Source organism: Diabrotica undecimpunctata, chromosome 9 (genome assembly GCF_040954645.1).
Source record: "Diabrotica undecimpunctata isolate CICGRU chromosome 9, icDiaUnde3, whole genome shotgun sequence".
Classification (NCBI taxonomy): domain Eukaryota; kingdom Metazoa; phylum Arthropoda; class Insecta; order Coleoptera; family Chrysomelidae; genus Diabrotica; species Diabrotica undecimpunctata.
This window is the reverse complement of record NC_092811.1, coordinates 85759827-85773125: the sequence shown is the minus strand read 5'-3', so window position 1 is coordinate 85773125 and position 13299 is coordinate 85759827. Positions and strand designations below refer to the sequence as shown.

General features: G+C 35.1%; 1 protein-coding gene across 7 annotated transcripts in view; it reads left to right on the top strand.

The window, feature by feature from the left end:
- Positions 1–13299, top strand: part of LOC140450217 (phospholipid-transporting ATPase ABCA3-like) — a 372486-nt gene that overhangs the window by 320604 nt on the left and 38583 nt on the right. The gene's annotated exons all lie outside the window — the stretch shown is intronic.

Genomic DNA, 13299 nt, shown 5'->3' with positions numbered 1-13299 from the left:
GGTGTCTATTATTAAACTCATTTTTGTATCTGATTCTTTTAATGCAACATACGCCTCTCGTACAGCGTTTTACGTTCTCCCAACAATATTGATACCATCAGCACAGGCTAGGATTTTGACTGATTTATTATATATTGAACCAGTGGTTGTGATTTTTGATATACGTATAACTTTTTTCAGAACCAGATTAAACAGAATACAGGAGAGAGACCCTGACGAAGCCTGTTATTTGTTTTAAAAGGTCTGCCTGAATTCGTACTCTACATTCAACTTTTTCAAGTTAATTAGAGTTAGTTTTGTTAAATTGACCAACTGATTTGGTATTCCTAGCTCTTTCAGTGCCTTGAACATTTTTCTTCTATTCACAGAGTCGTAGGCTGCTTTGTAATCTATAAATATGTAATGAATATCAATGACATATTCCAGTGTTTTTTTCCAAAATTTGTTTCAGGTTTGCAATCTGATGAATTGTCGATTAACCACCTCTGAAATGAGCCTGGTATTTTCTACTATCCGTTCTGCATATGGTGCCTTACGGTGACATAGTACTGTGAAAAATATTTTATACGATGCATTTAGAAGCGTAATTCCTCTGTAGTTAGAGCATTCAAAGATATCCCGTTTTTGTGTCTGGTGCAAAGTATGCCAATATTCCAATCATTGAGGAGGGACTTATGTGTCCATATTTCTTTTATAAGCTGCTGTAATGCCATAATGGTATCGTGGCCACCTTCTTTATATAGTTCAGCTGGGAGATTATCTATTTCGGGTGATTTGTTTATGGCTAGTTTTTTAACTGCATCTTTAACGTCAAGAATCCCTGGTGATTCTTCTTCCCTCTCGTCTGTTCCCCTTATCTCATCTCTTTCGTCTTCCCTTTCCAGGTTTTCTTCTTCTTCCTCTACATTAACTGCCTGGTTAAAATATTTAACCAATCTATTCAATACATCTTTCCTTGTTGTTAATAGGTCGCCATTCTGACTTCTGATTTGTCTTGTGGTTGCCTTGAATTCTTTTCTGTTGATGTTAACTTTCTTATAGAATGCTTTGAATTATTTCTCCCTGTTTAGGTTTTCTCTATATTTAAGTTCTTTATTTAGGTGATTTCGTTTTTTTTTTGTGTATCCTCTTTTCTTCTCTTCTCTTTGTCTGGAATTCTCTACAGTTTTTCTAGTTCGTTGGGTAATCATATTTCTGTAGGCTTCATTTCTTTCTTTTGTTGCATTCTTGCATTCATCGTCAAACCAATGATTTTTACGGGTACACATTTCTGTTCCTATTTCATCTTTTGCTGCTGCTTCAATGTCTTCCTTTATTCTGGTCCAGTAGAAGTCTGTATCTGTCTGACCTTCTTCATTTACATTTTGATTCCTTAGCTTATTGGTGATGTTTTCCGAGTACCGTACTGCAATCTGCAATTGTCGCATCTCTCAGCTTTTGTACATTCCATTTTTTTGTATCCATTCTATTTTCTTTACTGATATTTGAAATTCTGGCCCTCAATGTTTAGTTTATTATTTCCGTTTTATGCCCCGAATTTATTAAGATATAATCATTCTGGCTCATTGTTCTTCCATCAGGAAAGCTCCAGATTACCTTGTGTTTAAAATAGGTGCTAGCGACTGTCATATTGAGTGCTACTGCTAAGTTTATCAGTCGTAATCCATTATCGCTACTGATATTGTGTAGGCTTTGCTTTTCTATCGTGGGCATGAAAACTCGCTCTCGTCCTATTCTTGCATTCATGTCACCTAATACACTATGGTGTCATTTCTGGGACATCTCCTGTAGGCTTGCTCTAGGTCTTCGAAGAACTGTTCTTTCGTTTTCTCTGGTTTGTTATCAGTTGGGTCATGTGCATTGATCAAACTGTAAAGAATTTCCCTTTTAGCGCAAAATAGTACTTTCTTTCTAGAATTTCTTGCAGTGATAAAACATCTACTTTCTACATGTTCACTATGTGAGTGCTCCAGTTCGGTACAAGGTTTGGGTGGTCCATGTTCCTAATCTTAATTCTGAAGTTGATTAAGGTAATCAATTTTCCAGCGTTTGGCAAATGATTGCTGAATCTTCATGTAGTTTTGCCAAATTGTTAATTTATTGTTAGGTATTTCCGTCACTATCTCTTCAGGAAATGACGTAATTGGTTTTCCTATTAGGAAATATCCTGGAGACAATGTGTTAAAGTCATTTGGATCATTTGACATAGCACAAAGAGGGCGTGAGTTTAGTACTGCTTCTATTTGTGCGAGAACTGTGCTAAAGGCTTCAAAAGTTAAAGTTCAAAAAACTTTTGGTAGAGAGACCTGTGACTAATTCGATGTGCACTGCACGAGTAACCATACATACGAACAACGCTATGTAGGATTTTATTTTTGGAGCCTTTCTTAAATTGGAGCCTTTTATAAGAAATGGACCACCAAAGTCTAGACCAACATTGGTAAATGGAGGGGAGAAACATGAACGTTCCCGTGGTAAATCAGCCATTAACTGTGTGGCTGTCTTTGCTTTAAATTTAAAACAATCGTGATATTTATTAATTATTCTTTTAGTTTCTTTGAGACCATTTAGACATCCATTATCTTAAACGAAAATTGGAAAGAGTATTTTGAGGGCCTGCATAACATAATCTTATACGTTCTCTATGCAGCATTAATTTTACTATGTGATTATGAGAGGGTAGAAGTAATGGGTACTTCTGTTCATATGGGACGTCTGAGTACCTTAGACGACCACCTACACGAATCATTTGCTGATTATCTATGAATGGGTTGAGTTTTAAAATTGTTCTATTTGAAATTATCTCCTTATTTTCAAGACAAGAAAATTCTCTAAAAAGTGTGCCTTTTGCAAAAGTTTTATTAATAAATTTTCAGCATTTTTTAATTCTGAAACAAAGAAGGAAACTTGAAATTGTGAATGTACCTTAGAATAAGTGCGATACTGCGTTGTAGTTTTGAGAAGTTTGAAAATTTGAGAGATAAATTTTCAGTGAAACTTATTGGGCTTTCTTGTGCTAGATGAACTATTTTCTTTTCCTCGGGTATTTTACTTACATTTGGTTTTGAATCATAAGAAGTTAAATCTAAGTCATAATTAAGTAGAAATAAGGGACCTTGAAACCAAAATTTTGAGTTTAGAAGTTCAGGAGCAGACATGCCCCTTGACGCAATATCTGCGGGGTTTTGTTTTGACTTTATATATCGCCACTTAAATTGTGGGTTTCCTTGTATTTCAGAAACTCTATTAGCAACAAACTGTGACCATCTCGAGCTATAAGAGCCCAACCAAGCAAGTACGAGTCCGTCCAGCAGTTTATCGAGTCCATTTGAGTTAATTTATTATTTAGAATTTCAACTATTCTTTTAGTGAGTTTGCTGCATAAAACAGTACCCATAAGTTCTAACTTAGGTAAAGTTGATGTTTTTATTGGAGCTACCCTACTTTTAGAGGTGATTAGTGTGGAAGAGACATTTCTTGAGCTATAAGTAACTCTAATATATATGCAGCTGGCGTATGCCTTTTCACTAGCGTCGGAAAATGCGTGTATTTGTATACTACATATATAATTTTCAATAAAAAAAAGTCTGTGAATTTTTAAATGTTTTAGTGCTGAAATATGTTTGAGAAAATTTAACCATTCATTTAAACTGTCTAAACTTTCATTCCACTGAATTTTTGAAAGCCAAATTTTTTTCATTATTATTTTTGCAGTTACTATTACAGGATTAATTAATCCCTTGGAGTCGAAAAAACTTGCGATTATCGAGAGCACTTGTCTCTTAGTGTAGAAATCTTTTATTTCGATTTGTGGTACTGAAATAGAGAAACTATCTAATTTAGAGTCCCAACAAAGACCTAATATTTTATTGGAATGATTTTCTGGAGATATGACATACGTAGAGTCAGTTGAAAATTGTGAAATATTTTCTAAAAATTGTGGTGAATTTGAACACCATTTGTGAAGAGATATGCCTGCCTTTTGTAGCAGTGTAGTGATTTGCTCATGCGCAAGTGTGAGTGTTTCAATACTATTTGTACCATATAATATGTCATCAATATAGCATAAATTAATGAGCATATCATGAGCGAGAGGATATTCTTCCTTATGCATGTTTGCGAGTTCAATTAAACGTCGTGTACTAAGGAATGTAGCTGGTTTCGTTACATAGGTAACTTTTTCCAATTGTATACATTTTAACGTTGCGCCACAAAATATTTAATAAGAAAGTTTGGTTGGGGTTAATTCTGATTTGTCTAAACATCTTTTTTATATCAGATGTGAATACATACTTAAAGAGTCTAAAATTGACTAAAGTGTCAAATAGTTCTGGTTGTGTGGTATAACCCTTTAACATAATATCATTCAGGCTAAAACCAGAAGTGGTTTTCATCGATGCGTCAAAAACTACGCGCAAACGAGTTGTGAGAGAAGTGTCTTTTTCTACACTGTGGTGAGGCAAGAAAAATTTGTTTTCTGAGTGTATATTCTGCAGAGACAACGGAACATATTTTGCATGTCCTAATTCAACTACTCATCTATAAAAGATTTATATTGTTTGTAAAGAGAATTATTTGCATAGGGGTAAATCTACTTGGAACTGTCCATTCGGTAGGATTTGTGTTGTGACTTTAAATATTTTCTCAGCCTTTTCATCATCAGGACTTAAACGCTTTATTTCAGGAACTTCTTCAATGTCCCAAAACATTTGGAGAAGATTATTTATATTTTCTTCTTCAGTGTGAGATTGAACATCATTGAAATAAAGAAATATGATTCGAGTGTGAATAGTTACAGTTTGAGTGAGAGTGCATCTTTTTCTTAGATGAAACTTGTAGAGATAAGTTACCGAACATGACATATTCTAAATGAGTGTTTTGAAGCACTGGAAGACCTGCTCCAATATGAATTAAACCATCCTTTAATAGATCACAGTAAATTTCTGCACCTAATAAGAGATCGATTCTCCCTGGGGAGGAGTAAGAGGAATCACTGAGCTTTATGCCAGCTGGTATTTTTATTTTGCTACGATCTAGAGGTACCTGAGGTACTTTACAAGTAATATTATCCAAAACTGCACATGATACTTCAAATTTCATATCATTGTTTTTATATGGGAAAAATTTAATGTTTACCATTTCATTTGAGATGGAACAATTTTGAGAGATTGTGGAAATTTGTAATTTTTTATTAGTGGTGGAGTAATTTAGTTTATTTACTAAATCTTTTGTTGCAAAGCTCGATTGAGATCCATTATCGAGAAGACATCTTGCGTGTACAGGTTGTCCACTTTCAGAGTAAATTGTTACCAGCGCTGTGGCTAGCAAAACTTCGTGTTTCGGATTGAAAGTTGAGAGAGAAGAGATGCAAGATGAATTTTGACTTTGTGTGTCTGAGAGTAGACAATATTCATTTGTCTGAGTGCTTAAGTGAGTAGAAGTGTTTGGTAATTCATTATATGAATGTGGAGAATTAATTCTTTGAGTAACTTGGGCATTTTTACTCCTTTGAGGAGCATGAAAATGACTTTGAGAGATATGTGGTGCACTATGGCGAGTTTGTGAATCACCCTGTATACTTGCGGACGATTAAGAGGTTTGTGGTGCATTAAAGCGTGATTGTTGCCTATTGGCGTGACTTTGATTACCATCATGTGAATTTGAAGCACTTTGATTGCTTCGAGTGGGAGAGAATAAATTATTTTCATGAGTGTGAGAAAAATTATTTTCTTCATGCAGAAGTGTATTGTGCTTTTTATTGCAAATTTTACATGTTTATTTAGAGATGCATTTATCAGTAAAATGCTCAGTGCCAAAACAGTTTCTGCAAAGCTGTGCTTGGTTTACCAAATTAAACCTTTCTCGAGAATTTGTGTCTTTAAATAAGTTACACTGATATATTTTACGACCAGTTTGTTTACAAAATATGCAATTTTCATAGCTAGATTTATTATTATTTATAGTGGCAATATGAGCAGTTTTTTGAGTGACTTTATTATTAAACTTTGACTGAGTTTCAATGTAATTAAGTTTCTATAAAACATCACATCTTTTTTCTAGAAATTCAAAAAATTGTTTGAGTGTTGGAACATTCTTAGAACCTACTTCATATTTAAAAGCCTTGTGAGAAGCAGAATCTATTTTTTCTAAAAATATTTCTATTAAAAGGAGGTCCCAATGTTCAATTGGAACTTCGAGATTACTAAGAGCTTGAAGCGTTTGCTTCGTGTGTACAAGAAAATCTCTTAGTACCTGAGGAGTGCATTTAACTAGAGATTGAGACTTTAACAGCTTTTTTATAAGAGTACTTATCACTCGTGATTTTTCATCATATCTTTCTTTTAGGGTTTTTATAGCGATAGCAAAATTTGCATCTACTACTTCGATACTGCTAATTAAGTTTAAAGGTTCTTCTTTGAGGAAGGATTTTAAATATATAAACTTTTGTACATTATTTAAACTTGAACTGTTTGTGATCAGAGTTTCAAATAGTTTAAAAAATTCATTGAATTCTGAGAAATTTCCGGTAAAGGTTTTCTTGCTAATTTCAGGCAGCCTCGCACTGGAAACAGCATTATTATTTGAGCGAGGTACTTTATTTTCTGTTAAATTTAATTCTATTATTTTTCTTTGCAAACCTTTGAGTGTGTTGAAGTATTTTTCTTCAACATTTGCTCGATCAGCTGATTGTTGGTCGCTGTCATCAGTCTGTTCGATTTCTAATTGAATTTGTTCATATTGTGTGAAAAAATTAAAAACTTCTTCTTTCCCATTTTCAAAATCAAGTATTTCGTTTTCTGTGTCTTTATTGGCTATAAACCATTCTGAGATACGTGTAATTGATGCTTTAAGTGATTTGCGCTTTTTCTTTAAAGCTTCCTTTTTTATTTAAAGTAAATTTATTTGCAAATATATACTGAACGAGAAATAAGAGTGAATGATTTTGTTATATATGATAGTGTAAATGTCTTTTTCAACTAAGACGCGATTTTAATTTTAATAGAGTATTTTTACTAGAGTAATAAAACAAATATTTTTCTTGAGAGCGGGCTGTGAGACAATCTGTCTAAGAAAGATCTGTTGTAAATCAAAGCCATTAGTTAATATAAATATTAATAAACAAATAAAAGTCGAGACAAATATCTACCAACTATACGACTATAGAAAATATAGAAAGAGTTTTAACCTCACCAAATGTTTTTCAAGTATCCAATTTAATTACCGCTGTCGCTTACCAACACATAACGCATTTTTCACAAAACACACGTGCCTAATCTTGAACGAAGGTCAACTTGTGCAATCTTTTTTGTAGGGACGAGAAACCATTATTTTTTCTTCTTGTTGTTCTCCGGCGTGTGTAATCCTTTTCTTTCTTCAGTCCTGTTTCATCAAATAATTTGTGCTGGATAGGACCACGAATGAGGGGGAACCTTATAACTGGCTACCTACACTCGAGGGTTGGAAATCTTTTGATTCCAAGCCTTACTTTAAAGGACTTTTGAATGGATGTATCTCCATAGGTTTGGTTCTTCAGTGACCGTTGAAGGATAAGGATTCTTAATATGGGCAAATATAGCTCCAGAGAAATAAAATCACTTTAAGTTTATCGATTGATAATTAAATATTTTTTGAGTAGAGAGGCCCAACACGGCCGTAGCGTACTATACAATGTCAAAAAATTCTTTCTTTATAACACGTAAAAGAGAAAACCGTATGTATGAGAAAAATACCTAATTTCGGCGTAGAGAAATATTTTATACATGAATTGAGAGTGTTTGAAAATGCAATGCCTCCAGGGCGGTGTGTGAGAACGAACAGATAAAACACTACTTGATGCGTAAAATTGAAGATTACTCCCCTTTTATTTAGGTGTGAAAAAATATTTAAGAGGCTGAGACGCCAAGGTGTCGCGAAAAAACTTAATTTTTTTTTTTTTTTTTTTTTTTTTATTAACATTTAAGATTTTTACAATCTGTTTTGCAGTGAAAACAATAAGTAAAATTTTTGTCTTTACATGACAGAGAGATGTAAGGTCCAGTGACCAAATCATCACGACACAAATTGGCTTTTTACCGGTAGGATGCGCACATACACTGATACGCGAGCACTAAAAGCGGCACTGATCACAATGGCTGGGTGCTGTTGAAGGCGTAACTCCCACTGCTGTAGGCTCTGTCAGGATAGGTGAGGTAGGTCCAAGGGGTCATGTCGCTTCAATCTCTTCGCTTGTTGGTTGTTGAGAAGATTGTGTGCCAGGGTATTAGGATGCACCCGCAACCTGTTTTGATATTGTTCAGAAGTTTTTTTGCTCTCTTCAGAGACTGTTAGTACCTGAAGATCTCTATGTATTGCATCATTCTGGATATACCAAGGTGCATTAGCGATTGTTCTCAGAGTTTTGGATTGGAATCTTTGTATTATCATAATATTAGATTAGCTAGCTGAACCCCAGAGCTGTGAGCCATATGTCCAAATGGGTTTTATTATTGTATTGTATATCAGCAGCTTGTTGTCAATCGATAGGTGAGAGTTTTTTCCCAACATCCAGTAAAGTTTTCTGTATAAAATTCCCAATTGAAGCCTTTTCGTCCATATATGTTTGGTCCAAGTTAGACGTTTGTCAAGGTGAATACCTAAGTATTTTACGTCATGCTTTTGGGGCAAAGGATGTCCATTGAGGTTAACTTGTGGACATGTACCTCTTCTTAGAGTGAATGTAATTTGTGTAGATTTTGAGGGGTTTACTCTAATTCTCCAGAGTTTAAGCCATTCATTTGTTTTGTTCAGATGTAGTTGCAGTCTCTCTGATGCTATTATTGGGTTGCTATGAGAGGCCAAGAAAGCAGTATCATCTGCGAATGTTGCAAGCGTTAGGTTATTGCTTATTAGCAAGTCAGCCGTATATATCAGGTACAGAATCGGTCCGAGCACACTACCCTGAGGTACACCAGATAGGATGGGGTAGAGTTTTGTATAGGCTTCACTATATTTTACCAGATATCTCCTTTCTGTAAGGTATGATTGAAGCAGTTTAAAGTAAGGGTAAGGTAAATTTTTCTTTAATTTGTACAGAAGTCCTGTATGCCACACCTTGTCAAAAGCTTGAGAGGCGTCTAAAAAGGCTGCAGTACAATATTGCTTGTTCTCGAGACTACTTCTTATTGTTGTGTATAGTCTGTGAACTTGTTCTATTGTACCATGTTGGTTACGAAAACCGAATTGATGGTCAGGTATGAGACACTTTTCGTCCAATATTGGTTTGATTTTTCGTAGTAGAAGTTTTTCGAAGACCTTAGAGATGACTCGGAGTAGACTAATCGGTCGGTATGAGTTGACATCTTTTGGATCTTTACCAGGTTTTTGAATGAGTATAATCTGTGCCACTTTCCATTGCAGAGGGAAGTAATGCAGACTAAGCATAGCATTGAAGATCATAGTGATTATTCTGTAACAGTCATTGGTTAGTTCCTGGAGGATCTTACCCGTTATGAGGTCAAATCCCGGAGCCTTATTGGGTTGTATCTCATTCTTTATTATCTGTTTTACTTCTTTAATATTAAACTTGGTGATAGGTAGATCCATTTGATATGGAGCCTCAAGAAAAGAATTAAATGGTTCTTCTTGTTCTAATGGCACTACTCTGTTAAATGGACTAAATACTGTAGAAAGATGTTCAGCGAATGTCTCAGATTTTTCTGTGTCTGTTCTTGCCCATTTACCTTTGACATTTTTTAGAGGAGGTATGGCGTCTTGTGGACCTTTTACCTTTCTCGTCGCCTTCCATAGAGAATAATTGGTGTCTTTGGACGGAGTCAAATTTTCTAAGTAAGTTTGAATCCCCCTGTTTTTCTCTTCTTTTAATAGATTTTTAAGTCTTCTGGTAATTCTGTTTAAATTTTGTTTGTCAATAGGAGCGTGTGTGTTTTGCCACTTTTTCCTAAGTTTTCTTTTCTCATCGATCAGGTTTTTTGCACTTTGCGAACAGTTTATGCTTTCCTTCCATGTTGCTTGTTCGGGAGTAGAAATCCAACCTGCCTTTTGTATGGAGGTAGTAAGTTGTTGTACCGCATTTTCAATTTGTAATTCTGTTTTAAGTGGCAAGTTCGTTGGTATTTGTTCTGCTAGTGCGCTTCGGAATATTTTCCAATTTGTTTGATTATTGGTTAGGACTGGAGGCTTATTTCTGAGTATGATTTTGGAGTCTAGGTCAATTAGAATGGGAGAATGATCTGAAGAGAGGTCCCAGCATGATTCTATTGCTAAATAGTTAAGAGAGATACCTTTAATCACACAGAAGTCTAAGAGATCTGGTGTTTTATTTGGATCTGTAGGCCAATAAGTTGGTTCTCCTGTAGATATGTGTTGTAGGTTGTTTCCTGTTATTGACTTCAGCAGTTGTCTACCCCTTGTTGTAATTACCCTAGAGCCCCAGTGATGATGTTTACAGTTAAAGTCTCCTCCTGCTATGAATTTGTGTCCAAGAGAACTGAAATAGGCTCTAAAGTTGTTTTCGTTGATTGGTTGACCAGGAGGACAGTAGACCGCAGATAAGGTAAGGTTGCCTAGCCAGTCTTCGATAACAATGCTAGTTGATTGCAGGTACTTTTCACTGAGCTTATTTAACTCATGGTGTTTTATATTAGATTTGATAATAATAGCTGTGCCACCGTGTGCCTTGTCATTTGGATGTTTTGTGTAGTGGAAAATGTATTTTGGAATTTTGATATAGTTTTTGTCTGTTAGATGAGCTTCTGATACAAGCATAACATCAATTTTCTTCTCGTCGAGGAAAATTTTTATTTCTTGGATGTGGTTCGTTAGGCCATTTGAGTTCCAGACGGCTATTTTAAGTCTGTGTTGCATTAGTGCATTTTGGAAATCATAGTCATAAGAAGATTAAGCATAGTGTCCATTCTCTCTACTAGTTTTGTCATCAGGTTTTCAAGGTTGGCAATTTTCGTTGAATGGTTTAAGCCGACATTAGTTTGTTGATTTGTGATTTCATCCGCTTGACTATTTCCTGAAGTTTTTTGGGCGTAAGAAACACCAGGGGTTACTCTTTGACTATTGGTTTCATGGGTGTCTGTTCTGTGGGTCTCTTGATTCTTTCTGAGTTGGGGGAATTTTTCTTTTTGTATTTGTTTGTATACGCTGCAGCCCTTATAGTTGGCCGGATGGTTTCCCATACAAAGTACACATTTTACGTTATTGCTGCGTTCTTTTCGTGGACAGTGTAAAGTAAGATGATTACTTGCACACTTTACGCATCTTGGAGGCATATGGCAGAATTTTTGTGTGTGACCGTAGCGTTGACATTTGGTACATTGGGGAACCTGACGTTTGGGATATGGTGGTTCGAAGGACACAATCATGTTCTGGAGTGCTCTCACATCATATATGTCTTTATTATTTGGCTTAGTTTTTAATTCTATATAAAAGAGCGGAAGCGCTATTTTGGATCCATTCTTATATATATTAGCTATGTTGGTTACTTCGTGTCCCATTAATCCTAGCTCATGTACTAAAGCGTCTTTATCTGCTGTCTGATGCATATTACGAAGCACAACTCGGAATGTTCTTTTTTCCTTTGTTTGATAGGTGTAATAATGTGTATTTTTCTCATTGAGTGCTTTGGTTATGTTTCGGTAATATTCAGAAGTTGAGGGCTGGATCTTTACTTGGTTGTTATAGAGACATTTGATGGAATATCCCAGAGGGGATATTGTTTCTAACAATTGTCGAAGAGGTTGTATATCACCTACATCTGAAACAAATATGGGTGGGGGTTGAATACTTTCTTTAACTGCATCAGTTCTAGTTTGGTTGGTCTCATCAGGTACTTCATCTAAGCTAGCAAATCTATTAGACGTTGGTGTGGGTGCTTTGAGCCAGTAATCGCTCATTATTGTTTGTTTTAGTTGTTTATCACCTCCAGGGCTGTCATTTCTTGCTCGTTTGTGGGCTTGAACAGTTTTCCATTCTTGATCTTGGTTTTCTTGGCTATTTTGTGGATTTGCGATGTATATTTGTGACGGTAGATAAGAAGAAGAAGAAGCATAATTAGAAAGAAAAGAGTTACCTGGTTGTTCATGTTGATTCTCAGTTGACTCTGTCTCTTGGAGTACTATATTGGTTGAGCAATTTTCATTCCTTTGTTGTTCGCTAGACAAGGTTCTGTTGCTCGATGGTTGTTGCATGGTAGTTATTTGCAGATTAGCGATGTGTTCATTTCTGGAACAACTTATAATTAGTATATGCTGCAGAGACATGCATTAAAAGCAAGAGAAGAAGAGCAACTGAAAGTTTTTGAGAGGAAATTTATGTGAAAAATACTAGACCAAAGAGAGAAAACGAAGAGAATGCAAGACAATGGTTGAATCACGAAATACAAGAACGGATGGGTCAAGAAGAGATAGTTAGAGCAATAAATGATATGGTAATATATGGTGTATTAGGATGTTCATATTGGTATTGTCTCTATTCAGTTGGGCACGCATTATTTTACCACTTCTTCTGGTTATCTTTAAAAGATGATCCTTGCACTCAGTATCCAAAATAATACCCACTCTATTTCTGCCGTGACTGTTCGCTCTACTTATATTAACTTTTATCTATCTCCAAGATATCTCGATTTATTACCTTTCCAAAGTTTCTTGCACACAACGTACACCAATCGTTCTCCTCTGCATGAAATCAGCGAGCTCTCTTCCTTTATCTGTTATTCTTCGGACGTTGAGAGTTGCAATCCCCAGGACTAGCTTTTTTGGCTCCTACCTTTCTTTAAATGGTAGTCATAAATTGTTTTCCATATTCCTTTTTTCCATAATATACGCAAGGTTTTTACTGAACTATGCCCTTCCTCCAACAATAACTATGCAATCCATCCAACCATTACAAGAGGCAGAATTACATACTGCACACATTTATTATTATGTATTTACATAATATAGGTTTTGATTATAATAGCAACATCTAGTCAAGTAATTATATTTTAGAAATATAAATAAATAAACAGCCAATTTTCAATATATATATATATATATATATATATATATATATATCCTTATTCCCAGTGGCAGCCATGTGGGTAAAATAAATTGAGCGCCGAAATAACTAGAACAGAAAAGATATTAGCAATAAATATGTTTACAGTTTTGAGTCATATGACACGTCATTATTTATCGTAACAGTATTTACATATATAGGAAATATACAGGAATATATAGGATAGGAATGTATAGTTTCCTATTCGCTCCGTGCGTGACTGACTGAAAATAAATGTAGTATTAAAAACTGAGT